Consider the following 27,356-nt stretch of genomic DNA (forward strand, 5'->3'; position numbering starts at 1 on the left):
TCGATTCCCCTTTCTCAGCCTCCCGAGATCAGTCAGCTTCCATCTTATCCTGCAGTAACTGACACCCCAATCTCTCCCCAAGCTCCGTCTTGCATCCCCTGCCATCTCCCTATGACCTGTTGCCTGTCCCCATGATCACCAACACTCCCTCATTTCACTGCAATCATAACCCCATCCTTACCACCCTCCACGATTGCCCCGCTATGATCCCTCCACCCCCACCACTAAATCCAGTTGCTCCTGGGCCCCGGCCATGTCTGCAGGATATCACTGACCAACGTGTTGGGCTTTTGGGGGCGGAACCTGGAGAAAAGATAAAACCATGCATTCCCTGTAGTTAAAACTTGCATTTCCAATAAAGTAATGGCAAAGAATAAGTTTGAGGAAATTCCCATTCTGGGACTTGTCCAAGTGTCGTAAAAGTCACCAATTCTTAACAAATTGCATGTATTCAGTTGCCACTATTAATAAAAGTGCACAAGGACATATGAAGGTACATCTTCATCTAAGCATATCAGGCTAGCATTAGTTTATCTTATTTAAATGCCTGATTCAAAGTTAGCTTTATTGTTGTGTTGGTGAAAAATGTAATCAAGTGTTGAATTGAAAATCATGTTCTTAAACAAGAGACAAGCTCTAAAGACTAGCCTTGTGGCTGGTATCATTTGCACCATCATTTATAGCTTCTCTCAAAAGTCTATCATTGTTTCCGTAGCATGTACAGTGTATAAGGCATACAGTGTTTTGGAGAATGAACTGATAGTATAAGGCTTGAAACCTCAAGACACATGCATCTAAAATTGAAGAGTCTATGCATTACATCCTCCTGCCAAGTGATAAAGTCCCCAGCCATTTATGTGTATACCTTGCCTCATTAGAAACCCCAGTGGCTAATATTACTTAATTGTAATACCTGGAAAAACTCAGCAGGTCTGGCAGCATCGGCGGAGAAGAGCAAAGTTGACGTTTCGAGTCCTCATGACCCTTCAACAGAACTAAGTAAAAATAGGAAAGGGGTGAAATATAAGCTGGTTTAAGGGCGGGGGAGAGGGGGGGTGGGTGGGGTGTTGTTGGGACAAGCAAGCAGTAATAGGAGGAGATAACCAAAAGATGTCACAGACAAAAGAACAAAGAGGTGTTGAAGGTGGTGATATTATCTAAAAGAATGTGCTAATTAAGAGTGGAGAGCAGGACAAGCAAGGTAGCTCTAGTGGGGGTGGGGTGAAATAAACGATGGGCGGAATACAGTTAACAATAATGGAAATAGGTGGGAAAAGAAAATTCTATATAAATTATTGGAAAAACAAAAAGGAGGGGGAAGAAACGGAAAGGGGATGGGGATGAAGGAGGGAGTTCAAGATCTAAAATTGTTGACCTCAATATTCAGTCCCAACAACCCCCCTCCACCCCACTACCCTTTCCACACACCCCCGCCCCCAAACCAGCTTATATTTCACCCCTTTCCTATTTTTACTTAGTTTTGTTGAAGGGTCATGAGGACTCGAAATGTCAACTTTGCTCTTCTCCGCCGATGCTGCCAGACCTGCTGAGTTTTCCAGGTATTTCTGTTTTTGTTTTGGATTTCCAGCATCCGCAGTTTTTTGTTTTTATTACTTAATTGTAGCAGCTTGCATTTAAAAGAAGCAAACATGACAATAGGACTATTCCTATCATTTAAATAATGGGTCTGCTAAGTTCAGCAGAAATTTCAGCCACCTGTTTGAAACTATATCTTTGAGAAAATCTCTATATATGTATAATACATTATGTCTACATAGTTTGGCATAGAACGTACATTACAGAAACAGGCTAATCAGCCCATCTGGTCTGTACCTGTGTTTATGCTCCACATAAGACACCTTCCACCCCACTTCATCTAATCTTGATATCTTCTACAGAGAAGGGGACCTTCTTCATGTGCTTATCTAATTTCCCCTTAAATGCGCCTATGCCTTGTGGTGGTGAGTTCCACATTCTAACCACTCTCTGGATGAAGAGGTTTCTTCTGAATTTCCTACCAGATTTATTAACGATCGGATCTGAAAATTCATGGTTCCTAGTTTTTGCCTCACCCGCACACATATTTATTCATTTGTGAAGAATAGGGTAAATTCACCCATCAAAGTAGGAGGCCATGCTTAAAGAAGTTGTAGATCAGAGAATCTTTACTACATTGTAATGCCATCTCTGACCTGTGATCCTTTAGAGTCCAACTCCCTGCTGGGAGCACAGGATCAGAGAACTAGCCCTATTGATTTGTGGTTGGATTATTTTGAAGTCGTTTTTTTTTGCTTATGGCTCAGCTAAGATGTACATACATGCACAGCCAATGATGGCGAACATTTCCTTTCAAGTGTCCTTATTCACGGGGTAGGATTTTCATGATCTCCTACCATAACTTTGTCAGACATCCTGGGGAAATGGTGCAAATGGCCATAGGGGAGATCAGAAAACTGCCTGCAGAAATTCAAGGCACCTTTACCCTTTTAGTGGATTTTGTGTGCCTCAGGGTGTGCATTGTTAGAGCAAATGGAACATTTTTCACTTTCAGCATCCAGACACAGTATCAAACATCCATACAGCATGGTTACAACATGAAGCTCCTTTTTTACTCTGTCTCATTATGTGTGTTAGCCTCAGCCTTAAAAGAGAACTCCACTGCAATCATATAGAACCGTACAATCTTAGCGCAGGAGGAGGCTATCCGACTTGCCATGGGTCTTTGAAACAGCTGTCCAAATTTTCCCCACAGCCCATTCCCTTAAACCAGCTTATATTTCACCCCTTTCCTATTTTTACTTAGTTCTGTTGAAGGGTCATGAGGACTCGAAACGTCAACTGTGCTCTTCTCCGCCGATGCTGCCAGACCTGCTGAGTTTTTCCAGGTATTTCTGTTTTTGTTTTTGTTTTGGATTTCCAGCATCCGCAGTTCTTTGCTTTTATTTCCCCACAACTTGATTTTTTTCCCCAGAACCTTGCAAATTAGTCTTCTTTAAGCTCATACCCAAATTGTCTTTTGAAAATTCCTATGGATTCTGATTTCACCACTCTTATCAGTCGTGTGCATCCCAGACCCTAACACTCTTCTGTGCAAAAAAAAAAATCTCCTCATCTCCCATCTAGTTCTTTTGCCAATTATTTTAAATTGTTGACCCACTTGCCAAAGGAAACCGTGCAATGGTCCCATAATTTCCCACTTAACTCATCAGCCATCCCAGGGCCCTTTTGAGTGGAATTGCTAATTAATGCCAAATTAGAGGCAGTTTTGTGCTGTGGGCCAGTGTTTGCTGAAAACTGGATCAAGCCTGTGTAAACTTATTTGATATGGGACCCCTGATAGCCAGCAGACCGAGAAAATCTTCATCCCATGAGCATGTGCTATAATAAAACTCAAGCACCAAAAGTGAGAGACCAGTGTCTATGCCTCTGCATCATCCTCCTGGTTAACCTCTTTCTGTCTGTGGCATTCCTTTTGTATATGGAAGAACATTAATTAACTAAAAATTATCTGATTATACTGAAAGAGAAATAGATTGTTGATTTTCTCCTGCACCGTGATGTGCACACCAGTCAGCTTTCCTTGATGCTAAACTCCCCAACTGTCGCATCACTGCATAATGGGACATCTGCATATAAAGAAGCATACACAGTGTCTTAGGCAGTTACAAACTTAACACTGACTAAAAGCAATATATTGTCTCAATCATTGAAAAGGGCATCAAACACTTCAAATCTATAGCATATTTGAAAAAAAAAATGCAGTGCATTGTTAAGAAATAAACTAACTTGTGGGCAGGGACTGGAGAGGCCGTTCAGCCTTTGTGCCTGAGTTAGACCAATAAAGGTTTTCAATTTTCAGTCAACGAAAGAGCCTCACTGTCTTCCTCACTGTCTTTCTTTGACAGTATATTTGGTACCTTTGATGCCACTTAACACTGAATTAGCTAGTTCGAGGCCATTGGCGTATCTGCAGGGTCAATTGATGAGCCAAGTATTTATTTGAAAACAGGCACGACAGTGAGATGGACAAAAGTACAGGCCACCAAACCTGTCAATCAATCAACAAATTCAACTGCGGACCGAGGATATGGAAAGAAGGGAAAGCAAGAACACTGAGAGTGGAACTAAAAATGGGGGGGAGAGGCGTGCGGGGGTAGTGGGCAGCGGGGAGAGGCATGGAGTGGGGGGGCGGTGGGTGGCACAAGACCACAAGGACAGAGGAAGAGAGGCAGAGAAAACAGGAGAAGGAGCGAGGAAAGATCGAATAGTTAATGGATTTGTGGCAATACAAGATAGGAAAAATAAAAGACAAGACAGAAGGGTAAAGATACTGACACAAATTCAGTGCAAAGCATTCAAAATTCTCCAGCTGCCACTCTTTAATTTGCCACCACTCTAATTAAAATGCAAATTAAAATTATAATTAGCAGCAGCAGTATCTCAGAAACCTTCTCACATCAAGCACAAACAACATGCAGCATCAGTGGACAAAGGTGAAAGAAAGTTTTTGAAAGTTGGGGCTCTGCAGGGTTGTGTCATGCTTGATTTAACCTGAGGAGGGTTAGACGGGTGGGATCTTGATGAAGAGATTCCTGAATATGAACAGGCTGTCATGGACTTCACTTTCTGTCAGGATGGGTGTGAAAGGTCTTTTTGCATGTCATCACTTATGCTTTTAGGGTCCAAAGGTGGCACGAAAGGTCAGAGGATCTTATCAAAAGATCTTGGATGACACATTAGCCTCTAATTACTGTGTCATTCATTTAAACTTTGACTGAGCAACATCAGCTTTGCTCAACATCCAATTATATGTTGTTCTGGTATGTAAAAAATGACGAAGCACACGACATTTTGCCCCAGTTTCTGCCTGATTTTATTCCGTGTATTTAAAAACCCAATTAATAATTAACTTGCTTATTTTGACCTGTAATGACTTGCAATGGCCAGTTCTCGTAGGCAGCCTTATATTAATATAATGCTGTGAATGACAGGAGCACAATATACTCACTGCTCTTAGCCAAATATATACGGGATAGCATTTCTGCTTTGGGCACAATCGGGAAATTGGACACAAATCGTGCTTGAAATTGCATCGGTTACATTACAGATCAAGTTTCTGCTAAAATACATGTGCAGAATCACAAACATAAAACCTTCTATGAACTAATGCAATCGGCCCACTTAATAGCACAGAATTGTTTATTTTGCTTTTCATTAAAGGTATTCCTTGATGTATTTAAGAGTGGTAATCAGGGGCAATTATATTAATACGGCTGAAAATGGGTTTATTACAAAAAATACATCTATGAATAACTTAATTTTAAATCACTAAAAATGATATATCAGAAAAAAACTATACTGAACCTTTTCTAGTATTTTGGTGCACACTAGTTAGTTTCTTAGTGAAATAAATATTAGCCCAGATCTTCCACAGAGCGGCAATCATCATTGGGTTGCCATTCCGCTCGGACTTTTCCATGCCTTGGCACTGCTCCGCATTTCTTGCTGGGTCTTCCAAGCCTGCCTTCTCCAGAAATGCGGAGCGCAGCATTCCTCAAATAATTCCATCACAGAGCTGTCATGTCAGGAAAAGACAGGACCCGCCCCCTTTTTATGGCACTAGCTGCTGTAAGGTAATTTTAAAGGTGCTGTGTGAATGTTAGTGAATGGGCGAATGGATGAATGTTAAGCGAATGGATGAATAGGTGAATGGAGGAATGAGTGAATGGGTAGGGTGGTAGGTTGGGTAGGTGGGTGAGGCGGTAAGTGGGTGAGGTATTGGGTGGGTAGGGTGGCAGGCAGGTAGAGTGGTAGGTGGGTGAGATGGCACGTGGGCAGGTGTGTGAGGTGGTCAAGAGGAGGTAGTTAGTTAAGGTTGGGTTGGGGATATTCGGTGGGGTCCGCGGGATTTTTGGAGTGTAGTCGGGGGTTTGGGTTGGGTAGTCAGGTTGGTGGTATTCATGGGGTCAGTGGGTGGTCAGGGGTTGGGGGGGTAGTCTGTTTGGGTCAGGGGACAGTCAGGGGTAAGGGGGGGGGAGTTGGGGTCATCAGGGGGGTCAGTGTGAGTGGTTGAGGGGTCAGTCCTGTAGTTACCCAGGAGTCACATGAGGTTTTAATCTGAATAACATTTCCTGGGTAACTATCCAGCTAAGTACCATGGAACTGCCCAAAGTCCCTGACTCTAACTCAGATTCGAAGGCATTTGCAGAGGGTCCTGGGGAGCAGGGGAATTGTCCATCAGAAGTTGAAACTTCCCAGGCAATTCCCATGGAGGTCAGTGCATTGAGGCTGCCACCGGATCCTAATTCTTGCTGGGTCTCCCGAGCTTGTCTTCTCCAGAAATATGGAGCGTGGCATCCCTCAAGGAATTCCATCGCATTGTCAAGGAAAGACAGGACCCATCCGCTTTTTATGGCACTAACATGCATCCCAACATGCATCTTTGGTCATATGTCTGATCTCCGACGATCTGGACTCTGGAAGGTGTGGGACCAAATTTCCGCTAAATTATGTTGGCACAACCACAAACATAATTTATTCTATTGACCAGTGCAATTGGGCTTACTAGAACTTACTAGAACATCATTTCTTATTTTGCTTTAACTTAAAGGTATTTCTTGATGTATTTAAGAGTGGTAACTAGGTACAGTTTTATTAATACAGCTGAAAATTGGTTTATTACAAAAATTCTCCACAGAATAAACTATGTTGAAATCACTAAAAATGGCATTTAAAAAACTATACTGAACAATTGACTAGTTTTTTGGTCTACGCTAGTTAGTTTCTTACTGAGATAAATGTTTTTTAAGATATAAAAGTTTTTAAGATCTGCCTACTGTTGCCTGTACATCTCAGAATATGAGCTCAATTTGAAGGCCATCTTTGAACAGCCACAAATCAATGCAGTTGGTAGAATCTCACCAACCTCATTATTTTAATTGGGATGTGCCCAGGTTTGTGGGCAGGGCCAATTTTGGGCAAAATGATTTTAAAACCAATTTTAAAGTTAGCGGAAACTCGATTTATTTTCCCCATAATAAATGGGGTCTTGCACTTGAGTTTCTACAACCTTTTGTGCTGGTTCAGCCTATTTCACATTGATTGTGCTGCTAAAACTAATGCAAGTTAGTGCTAATTCAACCCATAAAATGTGAAAGTCCAATTTTGGAGTATTAATGGAGTGTTGTGAAAAAAAGACCAAAAATATTAGTCAAAGATGGGCTTTGAGAAGACTTTTAAAGGTGGAGGTGAAGACAGAAGCAGAGGGCTACAGGCAGTGGTTAGCAATCCACAGGCTTGAGGCTTTATCAGTTGTGATGGTTAGTTGGGTTTGGGATGGGGGGATTGGAATATGCATAATGTAGTACTTATTTTCGAAACTGGAGATCAAGTTAACCTAAAGAATTACGATCAGTTAGTCTAACACCTGTGGAATGGAATTCTTTTGGATTTTTAAACTAAACATGAAATTATAAATAACTGGATGAAGAGAAATAATTAGAAGTAATCGATATGGATTTCAGAAAGGAAAAAAATCATGCTCAGTGAACCTGATAGAGGTTTTTGAGGAAGATATGGTTGATGGGCAAAATGCAGCAAATGTATTACGTGTGGACCATGCAGCAAGACTTTATCAGAACACAATGGATACCACTACAGGGGAAGGGGTATAGGAAGGAAGCAAAGTGTATTAATGACTGATCAGAAAGGAGGAACAGAGTAGAAGTTAAGGGCAGTTTCTCAGTGGGTAGTACTGTCACACAGGGTTTAGTTCTGAGACATCTTCTGTTCACTGTGTAAATCAATAATTTGTATAATGGGCTAGTGGGAGTGATATCCAAATTTGGGGATAAAACCAAATTAGAAGCACATTAAATAATTCTCAAGACAAAGGAACCTGCAAGGGGATATTGATAGGATGTTGAAAATGAAAAAAATTGGCATTTGGAATTCAGGCCCTGATTTTAAAGGGGTCCAGGTGGGGCATGAGGAGGGGTGCGTAAAGCAGGTACAGCACTCAGGTAGCCCTGGGACATGAAGCCATTCTTGCATTCCATAAGGTTGCCTAGAGTTCTGCCAGGACCCAGCTGGATTCACTACATGACTGTCAGACAGGAGCAGGAATTCAGTGGCAGGCAGGCTGGAGCCAGGGACCCATGGGAACTCTGGCTACTCATGGCCTGCAAGAAAATCTGAAATTACATTTTAAAACATACCTGCCTGAGTCTTTTCAGGACCATGATTCACCTTTTGGCAGGTCTGGCCACATGGGGAGGCTATCGCTGCCCCCTCACTTAGCCCGCCAGCTAAAGTTGCAGGTTGGTTCTCCATGATGACATCAGGCCCAGGTTTAATATTTGACAAAGAAGGACCTCCCCCCCACCACCATCCACCCTCTTCTCCCTACCCACTGCCACTCACCTTCCTGCAGGTTAACATTAGGACACGGCAGGAAGGCAATGGGGTCAATGGAGGTAAATGACTCCCCTCATTTTAAATGTTACTGGGCGGGTGATGGGCGGGGGGGGTGAGTTAAAATAGGTGTCTCAGTGTCAGCAAACCTGAGGTGGCACATTTTACTGAAGAAATTGAAAGTAATTATACTTTGAATAAGAGAAGGGTGGATGATGAAGAAGGACAGAAGGGTTTGGAGTTCAGGTTCACAACTTATTAACACAACACTCCATGTGGACAAGCGGTCAAAGAGCTAATAAAAGTTTGAAGGGCCTACATACTGATTGCCCATGCTAAAAGTGAACAAAAAAAACATATCAGACAGCAACATTTTGGGGGAATTTGCACTGTGAGCTTCTTTTCACATATGTGCCATCCAACTTCAATCAAGGTCAACATGTTTACAGGATGCACACTTTCCCTATGCATCTTGTACAGTAAAATGCTGGGCAGGGTTACCTCGGGCCATTTTCTGAGGCTGACAACCATCTTCCTCATCTGATCTGAGGACCTATGGAAGGTTGACCCTTTCGGCCATCTTCTCCAACACAGTCCAGGTGACTGACAACCGGGGAAGCCAGCCTTCATCACCCGATCATTTCTTAAGTAAGCAGCTTCACAGCTGTGTCGCTGAATGCTGAGCTTCTTTGTTATCATAGCACCATTGCTTTTCAGTGTCCCAGTTGTTTTCATCTCCTTGGAAGCTGATAACTTTAAAAGAAAATGTCAAATTTCCAGTTAACTGCTGAAAGAATGACCTGTCAATGTTTCATGTTTTAAAAGCTTTACTGCAACAAATGACTTAATAAAACTTTAACTAAACACAATTTTCTTTGTGTAGGCAACATACACTTTAAACTACAGAGACCCAATTCCCCATTCAACTTTTAGCATGGCCGAAGATCTCCCACAATGGTCATACTGTCCCTTAAATGGGTTAACTTAATCCTCCAGGAACCAATCAAAAATTATTCTCAGTTCCAGATGACTTGCTTTCTTTTTACATTCCCAGCTGGGTAATTTCTGACCCCAGAACTGACTTTCACTGTGAGGGTTATGTTGGAGATTCCTTCCCTCTAGCTCAAGCTAGATGAACCTTCCAACCTCCTTCAAATACTCACAAACTTGGTCTCTTCTGAGCACAAGCTCCCACCACATTCTGCGTGGTGAATAATAGAGTCTGCTTCAGGAGCAGGACTGGCTGTATCTATCTCCTCTTCTCTGCCTTTAAGATGGCTGCAGACCACCCAAACCAACTGCATTCTATCTGTGTTATATTGCTTTATTTGTAGGAAAGCTTCTAGTCTGGTCTCAAAAATAGGCTCCTCATCACTCCTCCCCATGGCAACATAAAATACATTAACCATGCATCCAGATAGAAATACTAATGACTCATCTTTTATCCCAACTCCCTTTCATTTTCAAAGTAAATGGGACAGTTTTCAGCCCACCTGTTCATAAACTGATACCAACAACACCTTTCTGGGAATTTGGGAGACTCATGGTAAACTCAACGGTTTCTGCCGTTGTTTCCATGCATAAATATCTTGCACCTTCTTGTCAGTAAAACATTCTAAGCTTTCCTTTGCTCTCTAGCAATTAAATCATCCAGGGCGGAATTGTCCCAGATTTACACTAAGTGTGCTAGCGTGCGGAAAAAGAACGTTTTACCCGCTGACCGCAATGAAGGCTTTTCATGCCCTATTGTCCCAAACCTGCCTCATTAATCAGGCATTCCTGGGAAACGCACCATTTGGATGGTGGGTGGGCCTTCCTTTGCCCGCCATGCCATCACCTCGCCATTTCCTCATGCCGGGTGCCATATTTAAAGTGCAGTCATGCACACACCTCTTAGTGCTTTCAGCGCGGGACTGCTGCACAGAAGCCCTGGACCCGAATTAGTGACACATCCCTGGGACAACTTTTGGATATTGTTGGAGCCCACCACAATGTCGGCCCATCATTGTCACCACTCTGGCTTGGGAGGCAGTGGCAGTGGTGGTTAGTGCCAATGCTGCACAGAAGATGATTGCTATTTAGTACAGAAAGAGGATGAATGATCTCTTCCATGCTGCCAGGGTAAGGCAACCAGCTCTTCACTCTAAACTCACACACTCACAAGCTCACTGCACATTAACTGGCATCTCACTCATTGCCAGCTCAAGGGACATCACCACTCATTCTCTCACACACACCCTGACATCTCAATCTGGCCTGACCTTCCCTGGAGACTGCCTCTTCAGCCCTCACCATCTTGAGGCCACTTGTACAGATCAACATGTGTCCCCACACACACTCTGGGATAGCCCCTTTCCCCAGTAATGTCCTTTCCCTGCAGCCTCTTCCCTTGCCTTGGCCCACTTCTTCCCCCTTCCCCATAGCCTGCAGCCATTGAAAAGCCACCCCCGCTTTACGGCTGGCCTCACCTGTCAGTGCACCCCCCTAAAAGTGATGTGGTGCTGCATGTGAAACCTGGCGCTGATGACGATGATTGCATTAATATGGGTGTCCACTGGCAATATTAAAAATAGGGTGAACACCCAATTACCTCACATATTTCCAGTTTGGCCAGCGTCAAAGGTCACCAGTGAGCACAATCCCAGTGTAATGGCCTCACATCCTTGAAGACTTTCAATGCCATTGACAACTTAATGACCTTTTAACTCCCATGTTTTGGAAAAGAAATAAAAGCAGTAAGTATCAGTAGAACAAAGTATGTTGGGAAAAAGGGGCATTCAATTTAAATTTGAAAAGGCAGAAAGACGAGGGTAGTAAAAGAGAGAATAAAAGGATGGCTAAGAGAAATCTGGAAAAACAAAAATTAAAATGCATTTTGGCATTTTCATTTGAAAACAGTTGAGAGCGAAAAAGACATTTTGAAGCGTATAATTTAAGATATTTCATTGATTCTCCTGATTTACGAGTTGTTTTATTGATAGCTGTTTGTTGACTGATGATTCTTGCCTGGTAGGTTTTTGAAATTGGTGACTGCTTGTTTGGTTCCCACTTGGAGCTTGTTTATTGATAGGTTCCATTTCTGTTCAATTGTAAATTGTTTTAGGAATACGTCCAATTGGGTGCAACTGTGACACCGGGATTTACATGAGTGAAAGGTGTCACATCTGAGCTAGGACACTTGAGCTGTAATTGCTGAAGTGTGACAGACACAGATGCAGAATGCAAGCTTCTAATAGAAAAATGCAAGTTTTAGGTTGAATGTAATCGCTTTTTTAGTGCTCGCCTAGTTTTATTACTGTAAGATTAGTGTTTCTTAGCATCCCAAACTGCAAGCTATAAACTAATAAAACTGATTGTCCCACAATAACAGGAGTTTGGCTAAAACAACTAGCAGTCTAGCTTAGAAAAATTGCCTTTTAAGCTTATCGTAAGACATTAAGGGGGTAGAAATTTATCCTGGGCTGTGGCATAAAATAAGTGATAATGAACCTGCTGGCCATTATAGTGTCTGATATTCAGTTCCATTGCAGTCAATGGAATTAAATGTCAGGTGCTACAATGTTCAAGAAACAAATAGTCTTAAGTTAAGATTACTTTCCCCCCTTGAGTTTAAGAATCATGGTTCAGCAAATGCCCCATTATAGTGTGGTAGGGTTATCATGTGCTGACAAAGATAAAAATTATTTTCTTCATCCAAGACTAAATCACAGAGTGTGTTTTAGCTTGGCTTGTCTATTACAAGATGATGTTTCTTTTTATTATTATTCAGAAGTAATTTACACAGAAAATGTATGCTTTTCTGGTCTGTCTATCAAGTACAGGCATGGAAATTCTTACTTCACTGGAGAATTAATTACAAAATGTATGTTTTCTTACCTGCCTATGATGTACAGGTTAAATTATTCAACATTGACACGTTACAGAGCGTGAAAGGATATGTTGAGGCATTTTAATGCTTTGCTTAGAAATTCCAGGAAATCCTTAAAGTAGTTGCACACGGACTATTCAGAGTTCATGTAATTAATTTGAAGAAGTCTTTCTCATTTGTGGTAACAATTAAATGGACAAAAAACATTGTTGCACCAGCTGTGAATGGCACTGGACAATCATGAGGGAGATCAAGAAAGAGCTATCAATCTTGCATTCATTTCTGTGTCATGGCTGGGTCAGGTTTCCTATGTTGAATCAAATTAAGCTGCATGTTCTAATCATGCTGCTGCCATTCTGTTAAGTTTCACTGTCACAACTTTACTTCCACCTTCCACTTCTCAGCCTTGACATCTTGCTCTCATATGACTGTCACAATGTGTTTAGTGCATGTCAACCTCTATTGTAAACCTATTACTGCTCTGATCAATGTACCAGAATTGCACCAACTGAGCATAGTGAGCAGTAACTGATAGTTACTTGTTCTGGAAAGTCTCAGCCTTAAGACATTTTACAACTTTGTAGCCTATTCCCAATTTACATATTTTGCGCCAAAGTTCAGTTCCATTGAGGGTGACACAATGTTATATTTTCCAATTCCAACCACTGCAATCTTATTATGATGGCACAAATCTCATTTTTTTTGATTTTGTAAGTGTAAAGCCTTTCATTAGATAGAAGAAATGTCGGTGATGAGTAAAGTCCTTATGGCTGTCTAGTATATTAGGTCTCCTATCATAGCACCTGGTTGTATTTTGAATAACCCAATGTTATACAAATATTTATCATTTTATGCTGATCTTGTATAGGACACTAGTTTGATACCTCAGCTGGATTATTGTGTACAGTTCTGGGCACCATACTTTAGGAAGGATGTGAACGTATTGGAGAGAGTGCAGAAGGGGTTTACAAAAATGGTTTCAGGGATGAGAAACTTCAGCTCTGAAAATAGATTGGAGAAGTTGGGACTGTTCTCCTTGGAGACGAGAAGGCTAAGAGGAGATTTGATAGAGGTGTTCAAAATCATGAGGGGGCTGGACAGAATAGATAGGGAGAAACTGTTCCCACTCATAAAAGGGTTGAGAACGTGGGGGCACAGATTTGAAATGATTTGCAAAAGAAGCAAATGCGATGTGAGAAAATACTTTCTCACACAGCAAGTGGTTCTGGTCTGGAATGCACTACCTGGAAGTGTGGTGGAGGCGGGTTCAATTGAGGCATTCATGAAGGCATTGGATGATTATTTAAATAGAAACAATGTGCAGGGTTACGGGGAAAAGGCAGGAGAATGGCACTAAGTCATAATGCTCATTCGGAGAGCGGGTGCAGACACGATGGGCCAATTCTGCACCGTAACAATTCTGATTCATTCTTTGAGGTTGTATAAGCAGTTGTTTCTTGAAATATCTTTTAAGTTCACTATCAAAGAAAGGCTAGCATTTATAATAGCACACTGTCTCTTCTCAGAAATGTATCAATGTATTTTCAAATATAGTACACTTATTTTTGAGGTGCAGTGACATTGTTATACAGTTTGGTTTAGCAGCCATTTTGCACACAGTAAGAACAATGGAATAATTGATCAGTTAGTCGGATCATAGGATCATTGAATGAAACCGCACTGAAGGAGGCCATTCGGCCCATCATGCCCCTGCGACTCTTTGGTAGAGGTATCAGATTAATCCTCACTATTCTGTTCTTTCCATATAACCCTGCAAACCTTTTTCCCTTTCATACATCCATTCAATCTTCTTTTGAATTTCACTAGCATTGAATCAGCTTTCAGCATGGTTTCGGGCAGTGTATATTGTTGTTGTAGAAAGGTATGTTGGCAAAACTCTTTTGGCATATAACTGACCAATGCCAGTCATGCCAAATAGGCTGAAAAAAATTATCCATCTGTTTTAAAACCCTCCTGAATTTTCTCTTACATTAAATTCAGTGTAAAATAGTTTGCCAATTCATTTTGTGCTACTGCTGTTGACAGGTTTTATGCATCCTGTTTTTCTTTAAATAGTCCCATGACATCTTTAAGGACCAATAATGGAACAGAAAGTGTGATGTACAGTATCTCCAACATTTCAATGCTGCCTTAAAACAATATGGGTAGAGATTATGTCCTAGACTGGGCTTGTAGGAGTTTAAAAGAGGGGTAGCTCATCTCACAGATGGGATTGCCGCACTCTTTGCAGTGGCTCATCCTATATTGGTCTTAACCTTCACACAGCTATCACCTGTGACTCCAAGTAGGTGATAGCATGCAACAGCGGCCACAGCCTGGGAGAGTCAAACTAGTTCAGAGTAGCCATCAGGTTTCCTACCCCCGATGACTTAGGACTTTGTCTACCCTGGAATGCTAAGCTTGACCCCATTGGACTGGGTGGATGAGACCAATCTAAGATCTAATGGTCTTGAAAGTGGGTCACCACCATGTCGTGGAACATGTAGAGTCCGACAAGACACAGCAAACGTCTTGGTCACTCACTGCATTCGGATATATCTCCAGCCATCTGGACTCACCCTGCCACTAGACCAAGATAGACCAGGGCAAGACAGTGAATCCAATGATGTGCAACTTTCCTTCAGTATAATCCAATTCACACACAAGTCACGTTCATCATCTTTCTATCATCTCACACCCATCAGCTTTTTGTCACAAGTCCTGTGGCGATGGGCGAGCGACGTAGCAGCAGGTGTGGATTCACTGGGAGTTGTAGCTGTGAACCTGCACACAGCCGGCTCAGGCCACATGGTCGTTTCTCACTGGAAGGAAACAGAATTGGAACATGGTAGCTTCCTGAACGACTGAGGAGGCCTTTTGAGGACCACACCGCTCACCTCCCTGGTATGAAGAAGGGGCTGGCAGGGTTCCAATCAATGCGGTCTTAAGTCAATCTCAAAAGAGGGAGTAAAGACACAGGCCACCATTGGAGCATGGAACTTGTGCACCCTCATGGGCAGCGCCACAGCCAACAGACTTGAGAGAAGAACCGAGCTACAGCATTGAGGTTGTCGCCCTCAGAGAGACGTGTCTACCTGAGGAGGGTCAGCTCAAGGAGATCGGTACAAGTTCCACATTTTTTTGGAGTGGCCTTGGTAAAGAAGAATGAGGAAAATCTGGTGTAGTCATTGCTGTCATGAACCATTGCATCAGTAATTTAACTTGCCTTCCCAAGACTGTTAATGATTATCTGATGGTACTTAAACTGCTCTGCAAAGCTAGCAACTCTCACCAATATTTATGCCCCTACATTGACCAACTCTGAAGTCAAGGATAAATTCTATGGTGACATCCATCTTTGATTGTCACCGTGCTAAAGTCACTGAGCACCTGACAATGAGGGACCCTCCCGGAAGCCTGCAAGCAACCCCTACAAGGTTTGCTTGTCATGTACAAGCATGGCACGCTCCTCACCTGCTGTTGGGCCAATACCAGCGACGGCAGGATAAGGCCCTTACTTGGGCATTAATTGCCCATTTAAGGATCTGAACTGATGGCACGACGGGAGGTCATCTATGCGCCTTCCCACCTTGGACTTAATCAGGGTGGAGGTGGTAAGCCAGTGGGGTTACCACCCCCCCACCCTCCCACCTGACTAAATGCCCCTCTGCTGTCAAACTCACGGCATGGGAGAACATTAAATTCCACCCATAGTTTTCTAGCAAATGCTCTAAATCAGATACATTCAGTAGATTAGGCTTTGGTGTAAATTTGTGCCCTATTATCACTATCTTCACCTTAAGTATGTCATCAAATCATTCTTATATTGTTTGGCACATAGATGGCATTGAAATAAGCATGAACAATGCTATTGTTTGGGATCCATTTAGCAGAAACCTAATACTGGGTTCAGGTGTGCTGAGAAGGGCCAAGGAGAATAACCTGCATTTCATCAAAGACAAATGTGAGTTCAGTGTGAATGAACACACTTTCAAAAGACACTGCATTACAGACAAGGGTGTGGAACAGACAGCAGGAAAGATGAGCTGTAATTATCAAGACAGACCCATGAAAAAAGGGAACTAGATGAATTTTCTGATAATAGTAAATTACCGAAAAAGATTCAGCCCAGTCATGTTTGCCAGATCAGTAGTACATTAGCCCTTGCAGGCAGTTCAAATGCAGCAACAGGTGTAGGCATAGCTTGGTAATGCACCTGGGTTGAGGGATAGAGCATTCCAAGTCTCCAACTAAAAAACAGAAAATGCTGGAAAATCTCAGCAAATCTGACAGCATCCGTGGAGAGAGAAACAGAGTTAACGTTTCGAGTCCGTATGACTCTTCTTCAGAACTCTGAGGAAGGGTTATACAGACTCAAAATGTTAACACAGTTTCTCTCTCCACAGATGTTGTCAGACCTGCTACTTTTTCCCAGCATTTTCTGTTTTTATTTCAGGTTTCCAGCATCTGCTGTATTTGCTCTTATCTCCAAACACAATATTCCGACAATGATGCCCGAATCCCCAGGAAGAAGGAAAGAATCTTTGTGCTGTAATTCCCTTCAGATCACAAGGTCTGGAAGGGACCAAGGCTCCTTTATTTTTGCACACATATGAGCTTGCTGCACTCTTTGGAGTGGCTCATCCTGTATTGGTCCTCACCTTCACCCAGCTATCACAGGCAAAGAAACAGGCCATTCAACCCATCAGTCCATGTTGCCATTTATACTCCACTTGAGCCCGCTCCATCCTTCCTCACCCAACTCTATCAGCAGATTCCTCTATAGCCTTTTCCCACATATGTTTATCTAGATTCCCCTAATGCATCTGTATTATTCAACTATTCCCTGTGGTAGCAAGCTCCACATTCTCACCAATCTTGGGTAAAGAGCCTTCTCCTCAATGCCCTATCTGATTTTTTGGTGACTGTCTGATATTGATGCCCTCCAGTTTTTCTCTTCCACACAAGTGGAAGCATTCTGTCTGTGTCTACCCTTATCAAAACCTTACATAATTTTAAAGACCCCCTGTGGGTCACCCCTCAGCACTCTCTCTTCAAGAGAAAAGAGATTCAGTCCGTTCATCCTTTCAGGAGCATCATTGCGATTTTTGGGTCTTATGGCATTTTGGCTATTGCTCTTTATCACTGGCCCGAAATCCCATGGATCAGCATTAAGTGATGGCAGCCACCAGCATCTCAGATATTGCTCCCTGTAGGTGCCCCGTTTGTTTAAGCAAGGCGATGCCTAGAGCGGCTTTGTACCGGGGTGCCAGTTTAGACCACAGCTTGGCCTGTATAACATCAGGGATGGGAGAGGAAAATTGTCTCTATACCTTTACCTTGCTTTATTTTGTTTTGAACCAAAGTATATTCTGTGGCATTTTAGTATGCAGGGTTAAACCTTCGTGAAATAATGACAGAAAATGCTGGAAAATGCTCAGCAGGCCAGGAGAGAGAAAAACAAAGGCCAAAATGTTATGGCCCGCGGGTGGGTGCGTGCCCGACCTGAACGGATGTGAAATAGCGTGAGATGACATTGGGCAAGCGTCCTGACGTCATCGCACACTCGCTCAATATTCCGCTTGGCAGGTGCCCGCAGCAGTTGGAAGTGTGCCCGCTGACAATTAAATGTGCAATTAAGCCCATTAGCGAGACAATTAACAGTGATTTTACGTGGCCCGTCCACACTAATGGTTGACGGACAGGTCATTCTCCCAGACGGCATTCACATTTTTGCTCAAACCTCGGTCCAGGGCGGGATGAAATCTCTGTGGGGAAATAAAAATGAGATGTCTAGACCATAAGACCATAAGACAGAGGAGCAGAAATTGGGCCATTCGGCCCATCGAATCTGCCCCGTCATTGAATCATGGCTGATAAGTTTCTCAACCGCATTCTCCCGCCTTCTCCCCGTCTAGGGACTGTTTTTTTTTATAAGATATGCTTTCAGGTGCTTGATTGTGCTGTATGGACATATTTTGCAGCACTTTTGTTGTTTCCTCTATTCTGGGGAGGCCTGCAGCTCCCTGGGGTAGCTGTCTGCCTTCAGGGAGCTCACTCGAAGCGTTCGCCCGCACCTTCGGTTAGACCGGCGCCCGCCCTCTTCCCGCCCCGACCCTGGCAGCGCCGAGCATTTCTCAGCGCTCGTTTCGCGCTGGCTGGCCATTAGTTGGCTAGTCAGCATGAAATTGCTTGGCCCATTTCCCACCTGCTTTCGGGCCTGTCAATCGCACATGTCCAACAAGCAAAAAATCCAGTCCAGAGTTAACGTTTTAGGTCACTGACCTTTCATTACAACTAAATAATGTTACAGTTTTTAAGCAGGTACAAAGCCAGGGGAAAGGGATGGAATGGGGGGGGAGAATGTTCAAAAGGTAAAAGGGGGATAGAGAGCAGGATTGATTAAGTGGCAAAAGGGATGATTGTGCAAGGCAAAATGGATGGTAATAGAATGAGTAAAGAAACAAAAGATGAGTCCTTCTGCCAACAGCTGCAGCAACAAAATATTACTTAAATAGCTGGACAGAAATTTCAAACTTGCTTTGATTTTCATCACCATGGGGGACCTTTTTTTAAGTGGATTCTTGATGCACACTCATGTGGCTCTACTATAAACACTGACCAAGGAAAAATGTTCCCATAAAAGTTACTGCACAGACAAAACAGAATTGAGATAGAGAGGCAAATTTGAAGAATATATGTTCTGAGTGCAGAGATTCACAATCCTAAAACATAGATCAGGAAATCAAGGAAGCAATCATCAAGATTTTCCATCAATTATAATTAATGGATGGAAAATGGTGGAGCGCACGCTTATGATTTTTGAGTGTGAGTTCTTAGTTGAATGAGGCTCCATATCAGGATCAAGAAATTGGCTCCATTCTGTCTAAGCACATTTTCAAACATCTCTTCAATAACCAATATTCACCTTCTCAATTATTTCACCTTTTTTATTTACTGCTTATACTTAAACACTGTACACATTTTAACCTGCAAAGTTTCAAAGTTCAACATTGCTAAGATGGTCATTGACATTAGACTTGTCCTCTAGGAGATCTATGTTAAAGGTTTCAAAGTTCATTTGCTGCAGTCCATTAAGACTGCAAGAAAAAGAAATCAATAAAAAGCATAATTAAAGGAGCTCTCTCAGTTGAAATAGTTCATATATAATGTGCAAAATATGCCTTCATTTTCTAGTACTCACTTAGTTTCATCAAGTAGACGTTTCTCATTTAATGAGTACTGGCTCTCGTTATTACTGAGTTATTTAGAGACTTTGTCAAGATCTCATCATTGTTGTTCCTGGCCCAACTTAAAGAGAGACATAGGGCAGAATCTTCCCAGCCCCTTGGGGACAGCTTTGGAGGCAGTTGAGGGGGGTGGTGGGATGGAGGGAGGGGGGTTGAGGGGTGGGTGGGAGAGTTGTGGGGAGATTGAGATAGTGTGTGTTAGGATAGCCCTCTGCCTTCCAGGCACGTTTTCCATGGGAATCGACAACCCACGCCAAGGAGGTGGGTGGCCAATTAGGCCAATTAAAACCCCACATGGAGAATAGTTTTAGAACCCACTGGCATTTTCCAGGCATCAGACTGGTTCCATGCTGAGTCCAGAGGCTACATCTACTTGGAGTCGGCCTCCCGGCGGCAACCCAGGGGCCATTGGAGGCTACTCTCAATGCCCTGGTGAAGGAGACACAAGCATGAAAAAGGCACAGCTAAGGCCACAATAAATCCTGTGGATGGGCTTCCTCTCCACACTGATGACTCCAACATTGTGGGCCTTCATTATTTTTCAATTCTCTACAGACTACCAAGAGTGCCTCCATTTTGAGGTGGCGTCGCTCTCCCCTGTCTGCCTTTACAGCACCAACCTCTCTCAGTGCACACCCTCTGATTGGGCCACTTACATTTCCGTTCTGTCTGGAATACTTAATTGGGTGCCTTCTGTAAGATTGCGCCAGAGAGCGAATTGCAGAAATGAGCGGGTTCAGGACGGGGAAATGATGCTGATCCTGCTTATATATTACGTCAAGTAGATTCTGCGCAAAAAATCTTCTTCATACGTTCACTTATTGTTCCTTCAATACAGCTCAGGGGTGCCATCTATACATAGAAAATCCTCTTTGGTTTAATTGCTTGCTTTGGTTTACTTAATCTAATTTAAGAAGTTCTCGGTTAACATCGTTTTCTTCTGCTTTTCCACAGGCTGTGACAAGTGGTGTGATATCATCTAGTCCTAAAAGGCTTGTGCACTCATTCCAAGATGCTATGTTGCCGCTTCCAAGAATGCAAGGTAATCAAGTTTGTGGTCATAAAAAATGAGTTGGTGCTGGAAGCAGAACAGTGCAAGAATATTAAGTAGAAGTTGTCTAGAATTTGGAATTTCCTGTTAATCAAAGTAACTATTTCTATAACGTCCAGTAGTATATATGCATCTATTTTGATCAAAATTTACACCTCTGCGTTCAATTATTTATTGTTTAAATGCAGGTTGCATTTTTTTGCTCAATGGTTTGTGTTGCAAACCATATAGTGAATAGTCAAGATAATTCAATGTCCCTTTTTAAGAGTTTTGAAGCAGATGAAAAATAATTTTACAAGCTGTGTTTCTCCAATGCCTTTAAGTAGCAGTGACACTTGGTGTTAGATTCGCCATCTTGACGCTGGATATAGGAAGGCTGAGCCCCAGACTTAATGATTTAGGGAGCCCTGTACAAAAATGATGATAGTTCAGTTGTTAAGCTTGGCAACTGCCACTTAGACTTACACTGCAGGCAGTGGAGGTAGGACTAGTGCCTGAAAGAGAGAGAAAGAAGGACATATGCTTATGTAGAACATTCATAATCTCAGGACGTGCCAAAGCACTTTACAACCATTTAATTATTTTTGAAATGTAGTACCAGTTGGAATGCAGGAAAGGCAGCAACCAATTTTGTGGAGATAGAAACCCTCAACTCATTTAAAAGGCGTCTGGATATGCACCTGAAGTCCTGCCACCCCTAGGGATACGGACCAAGTGCTGGAAAATGGGATTAAGCTGGGGGGCTTGTTTTTCAGCCAGTGCAGACATGATGGGCGGAGAGGCCTCCTTCTGTGCCATACATTTTTCTAAATAGGGAGGAATGTGCGGGGTTGTGGGGAGAGGTCGGGGGAGTGGCAGTATGTGAATTGCTCCTTGGGGGAGCCAGCATGTACTCAGTGGGCTGAACGGCCTTCTTCTGTGCTGTCACAATTCTATGATCCTATTCTGTAATTTGCACACAAGTCCTCACAAACAGCAATATGTTAACGACCAGGTAATTTGTTTTAGGGATGTAGGTTGAGGGATATATGTTGACCAGGACAATGGAAGGGAACTCTCATGCTCTTCTTTGAAAAGGTGCCAAGGGATCTTTCATATCCACTTGAGAGGGTATGGTTTGTGCGTCTTCTGAAAGATAGCGCCTTGAACAATGCAGTACTCCCCCACTGCTGCACTGGATTGATGTCCCAGATTTTGCTCCCAAATCACAAGGCAAAGGGGAATGAGTAGAAACTTTGATGCTGTTCATTTTGATTGCAGACATGTATTTCCTTTGTGTTGTATGCTCACTGTTGACTTCAGCCCTGGAGTTAGCAATAAATTTGAAGACACAGGTAGATTTTCTCCTTTGCACAACCAGCGATCTGGGTGTATATTTCACCCAAAATTGTGCCGATTTTGTGAATTGCTTTTTCTCTCTCAAGTTTCCGCTCAAACTTATTTTCATATCACGGAATGGAAAATCTGCCATGAACCAGCACAATCGGGCAATGTGTTAAAACACAACTTTTTAGATCAGCTTCAAAAATTATTCTTTGATATAGCTAAGAATGGTAACTTGGTGCAGTTTAATTAATACAATTAAAAATGGATTTATGACAAAAAGTAAACATTTTTAATCACAGATCAATCCACCTGAAGTGTGTTATGTGGTTCTAAATGACCTGAATGACTTAAAAAAACATACACGCACAAGCCATTTGCTATAGTTACACTGGTGTACAGAGGTGAGTTTCTAGTAAATTTTAAAAAAGCACATTCAAAAAGCTTTTAAAACACTCTGATTAGTGTCCACGTGTCCAAGTAAACCAGCTTAATTTCTAGATCTTCCCCTAAGGCCTGTAACAATTAGCAGAAATTCCCAATGGTGATTAACTCAATCTGGGTATGTGACCAGTTTTGTGGGTGGATCCAGCTTCTAGTGTAACATTTTCTAAACAAATGTGTAAGATTGTGGAACCTCGGTTTGTGCCGAATTTAATTTGTGCTTAAAATTCCGCTTTTGGGCGAATTGTACCAATGTTATTGAGCAGACACTGGCATCTGATAGAGATGAACTGAAACTTAGTTTCCATGCTACAAATCCAAAAAAATTATAGTAACAGAATCAGTGACGGTGGAGCAGAATGAGAAAATACACTTTTTTCAGGAAAGGAGAAAATTGGCTTAAAATCATATTAATGAGGCAGGCTGTCTTTGTTAGTGAGCTAGATTGAAAGCATTTATTGTTTACTGCAGTGAGATATGTTTGTGCACAGGAACAAATATTTTGACAAGAGATTCAGTGTTAGGAACTGTACATTTTGACTGACGCAGATAGAAAATAGTAATAAAATTACAACTCAAATTGCACTCTATTACATTAAATTTCTAAATGCAACATGCTCTTGCCAAAAATGTTTTACAAGCATCATTAATGAAGATGTTATTATACACAGTACAATGATCTTAATTCACTGTGGTTAAGCACATAGTAACTCAATTCAGGACTTTGTTTCTTGGATATTGGAACCAGATGCAGGAGATACAAATTAAGATCAAAATCATATTACCACACAGGCATGGATTGCTCAATGTTATCTCCACAGGAGGTGTATGAAGACAACTGATCACTGGATGCAACACACAGGAAGGTATCTATAATAGTTGCTATGTGGACCACTTGGACGCAATATGTCTCTGACAAGTGAGATCTGCCATTGGATTGTCCATTCTGTGATCTGAAACGCAAGGCCCCTAGTGCTTGATGAGCTTTGGTCTCGTATGATCGAAAGCTCATGGAAATTGCCTCATATTCTAATTGATCTCCTGGTTCACCATGTGAAAGATTCTAAGCTGGACTAATACTCATAGCATGGTAGTCTTGGGGTCTGCAGTTGTGGAATACATTGATGATAGTTGTTGTTCTCCTCACATCCTGTCGAACAATCTAAGCATATTAATCTAGAAAAGGAGCTGAAATCTGATCCCCAGACTTGGCTGGCCAATTACAGCTTGATATTGAAAGGACAACTTAATTTCCATGGTTGCCATTATAAATTATAGTTTGGCTTCATAAGATGCAAATACTTCTACTCAGTAACAGACTACTTTACAATTAAAAATGTCACTTTGACTGACCTTCACACATTTATTAAACATTGTCGCCCAGAATGGGGCTGTTCAATTTGGTAGGTAAGAACTTCTCTTCCCTCTTCACTGAATCAAAAGTAGGTAGATTTTCCCCTGCTAGAGAGGTATGATGTTGAGAGAGTGTGGAATAGTTATTTGCATGATATAATTTATCAATATTTTAGGCAACATGAATATATACAAATTAGGATCTAAGAAAGAGCTAGAGTCACAATATTCATAAAGGGCAAATCACTATGGCAGAAAGAAAGGATATGTGGTAAGGGTGATTTGGGCAGTGGAAACAGTCTGAAAAGCATTAAGGAGCTGCAAGGGATGCAAGACTATAGTAGGAGCTGTCGACAGATATTCTGATAACAGTGTTATAGTGGAGTGATGTATAAATGTGATGATCAGGAAAGAACCTAGGTGATTATAATGGGAGATTTTATTCCTCACCTATTTTGGGAGAAACAGGACACTGTAATGAATTTCTAGAAAATAATTGGGACAATTTTCTTGAACAATATGTTTTAAAACTGACAAAGGTATAGGTCATAGTGGATCTAGTAATGAGTAATGAACCAGTGTTAATTATCCATCTAATAGTAATGAAGCCTTGGTGCAAGCATGGACAAAAGAGCTAAACTCCAGAGGTGAGGTAAGAGTGACTGCCTTTGACATCAAGACAGAATTTGACCAAGCGTGGTATCAAGGAGCCCTAGCAAAACTAGAGTCAATGGGAATCAGGGGGAAAGCTCTCTGCTGGTTGGACTTATGCCTAGCACAAATGAAGATGGTTGTGGTTGTTAGGAGTCAATCATCTCAGTTCCAGGACATCACTGCAGGAGTTCCTCAGGATAGTGTCATTGGCTCAACCATCTTCAGCTGCTTCATCAATGACTTTCCTTCCATCAAAAGGTCAGAAGTGGGGATGTTTGCTGATGGTTGCACAATGTTCAGCACCATTCATGACTCTTCAGATACTGAAGAAGTCCATGTCCAAATGCAGCAAGACCTGACCAATATCCAGGCTTGGGCCGACAAGTGGCAAGTAACATTCGCACTGCACAAGTGCCTGGCAATGACCATCTCCAACAAAAGAGAATCTAATCATCGCCCTTGACATTCAATGGCATTAGCATCACTGAAACCCCATTATCAACATCCTGGGGGTTACATTGATCAGAAACTGGACTAGACTAACCATATAAATACTGTGGCTAAAAGAGCAGGAGAGGCTAGGAATTCTGTAGCAAGTAACTTATCTCCAGGCTCCCCAAAGCCTGCCTACCATCTACAAGGCACATGTCAGGAGTGTGACGGAATACTCTCCACTTGTCTGGATGAGCGCAGATTCCACAACACTCAAGAAGCTTCCAGGATATCCAGGACAAAACAGCCCGCATGATTGGCACCCCATCCACAAACATTTGTTTCTCCCACCACCGAATCACAGCAGCAGCAGTGTGTACCATCTACAAGATGCACTGCAGGAACTCACTAAGGCTCCTTATATAGCACCTTCTAAACCCATGACTGTTACTATCTAGACGGACAAGGGCAGCAGACACATGGGAACACCGCCACCTGGAAGTTTCCCACCAAGCCACTCACCATCCTGACTTGGAAATATATTGCTGTTCCTTCACTGTTGCTGGTTCAAACTCCTGGAACTCCCTCCCTAACAGTACGGTGGGTGTACCTACACTACATGGACTGCAGCGGTTCAAGAAGGCAGCTCATCACCACCTTCTCAAGGGCGATTAGGGATGAGCATTAAATGCTGGCCTAGCCAGCAATGTTCACATCCCATAAATGAATAACAAAAAAAAAATACAAACAGAAGTGATCTAAAAGATGGAATAAGGGAGGTTAAAAGAGAATATGAGAATGGATTAGCAACTAACCTCAAAGTGAACACAGAAGTCATTTATAAATATTTCAATAGCAAAAGGTAGTCAAATGAAGATTCGGGCCAATTAGAGATGCAAAAGGAGATCTTATTGTAGAGAGAAAGCATATGGTTGGAGTAAATGAATATTTTACATTGGTCTTCACTGGACAAGAGGATGTCATTGATGTAGCAGTAAAGGAGGAGCAAATAGTGATACTGAATAGCATAAAATTAAAGGATAGATACTTAAGAGGTAAACAAATTGTAAAAAGCAAGAGGATACATATGTAAAAAGCAAGAGGATAGCCAGGGAGAGGGTAGCCAGGGAGAGGGTAGCCAGGGAGAGGGTAGGCCCACTCAGGGACAGAGGTGGGAATCAGTATGTGGAGCCAGAAGAAATGGGAGAGATACTAAATGAGTATATATATCAAAGTTTCCCAAAGATTTCCACCAGAGTGGCTTCCCTTGCCTCGTGTCTGGGTCTGTTGCAGGCTAATTGATTTATTTGCTATTAAATTAATTGCTGTGATTAGTCACTAACACCATTATTATTGTATCATGCAACTACCAGGTGGTGTCATGTTGTTATAATGATATCAGCACCAGCCACTCATAATGGATTGTGTAAACATGCTGGGGGTTCATTTATTTAAACTAGGTAAATGGAAACATTTATACATAGATAGGAAGCTTGAAGACCTCAGCAGCAGAGGGGTATGTGTGCTTTGCTCAAAGGCAAAGTGAAACTAAGACTGGATTGCATCACACACTTCCCTTCTAGTGATGTCATGTTGCTAGCCCTTAAAGGCATATCACAACCGGTGGCAGATGACGAATAAAATGGACCTCAGTCTTTTCTTGTTGGGAAATTCCTACGTTCCTACTGAGACCTCAGCTTTTCACCAAAGTTATTTGGACGACGGAGTAGAGTTGGATTTGTAAGTTCTCAGGTAACACTAAATTAGGAGCACAGTAAGTTATGTGGATGGGAGCAGAAAGTTACAAAGGACACAGCTAAAGGCATGGAAAAATCTATGGGTGGAATTGTCCCAGATTTGCACTAAGTGTGGTAGCGGGCGGGGAAAATGATGTTTTATCTATCAGCTGCAACGGCGGCTTCTCACTGTATCATCCCAAAACTGCCGCATTAATTATGCATTCCCAGGAAACATGCCATTTTGATGGCAGGCAGAATCCCATTTGCCCTCCACACCATCACCTCACTGCTGCATCACGCCAGGTGCCATATTTAAAGTGCAGCCGCGTGCACACCTCTCAGTGCTCCCAGTCCAGGGCTGCTGTGCAGGAGACAGGATGGCCCCCAAAGGCAAAAAGACTGCAGCACCACCCCCCACCGGGTTCCTTCGGGCGCCTTTTGGACGCCGTGGAGTCCCGTCGTGATGTCCTATACCCCCTGCTCTGGCTGTAGGAAGGGCAGTGGCATCACCAATCCAACATGGGAGGTGGTGGCAGCGGCGGGCAGCACCAATGCCCTGCAAAAGAGGACAGCAACCCAGTGCCAATAAAGCATGAATGGTCTCATTCGTTCTGCCAGGGTAACTCACTCTTCTCATCACTCTCAACTCACACACTCACAAACCCATCACACATCCACAGGGATCTCACACTTCAAGAGACAACACCACTAACTCTCACACACACCCTCACACCTCCATCAGGCTTATGCCCTCTCGAGCTTGTGTCCTCATCCTGTCTATGTCTCCCCTCACCACACAAACATTCCATGCAGTGCCAAATGTCCTGCTC

This window comes from Cetorhinus maximus, chromosome 26 (genome assembly GCF_964194155.1).
Source record: "Cetorhinus maximus chromosome 26, sCetMax3.hap1.1, whole genome shotgun sequence".
Taxonomy (NCBI): Eukaryota; Metazoa; Chordata; class Chondrichthyes; order Lamniformes; family Cetorhinidae; genus Cetorhinus; species Cetorhinus maximus.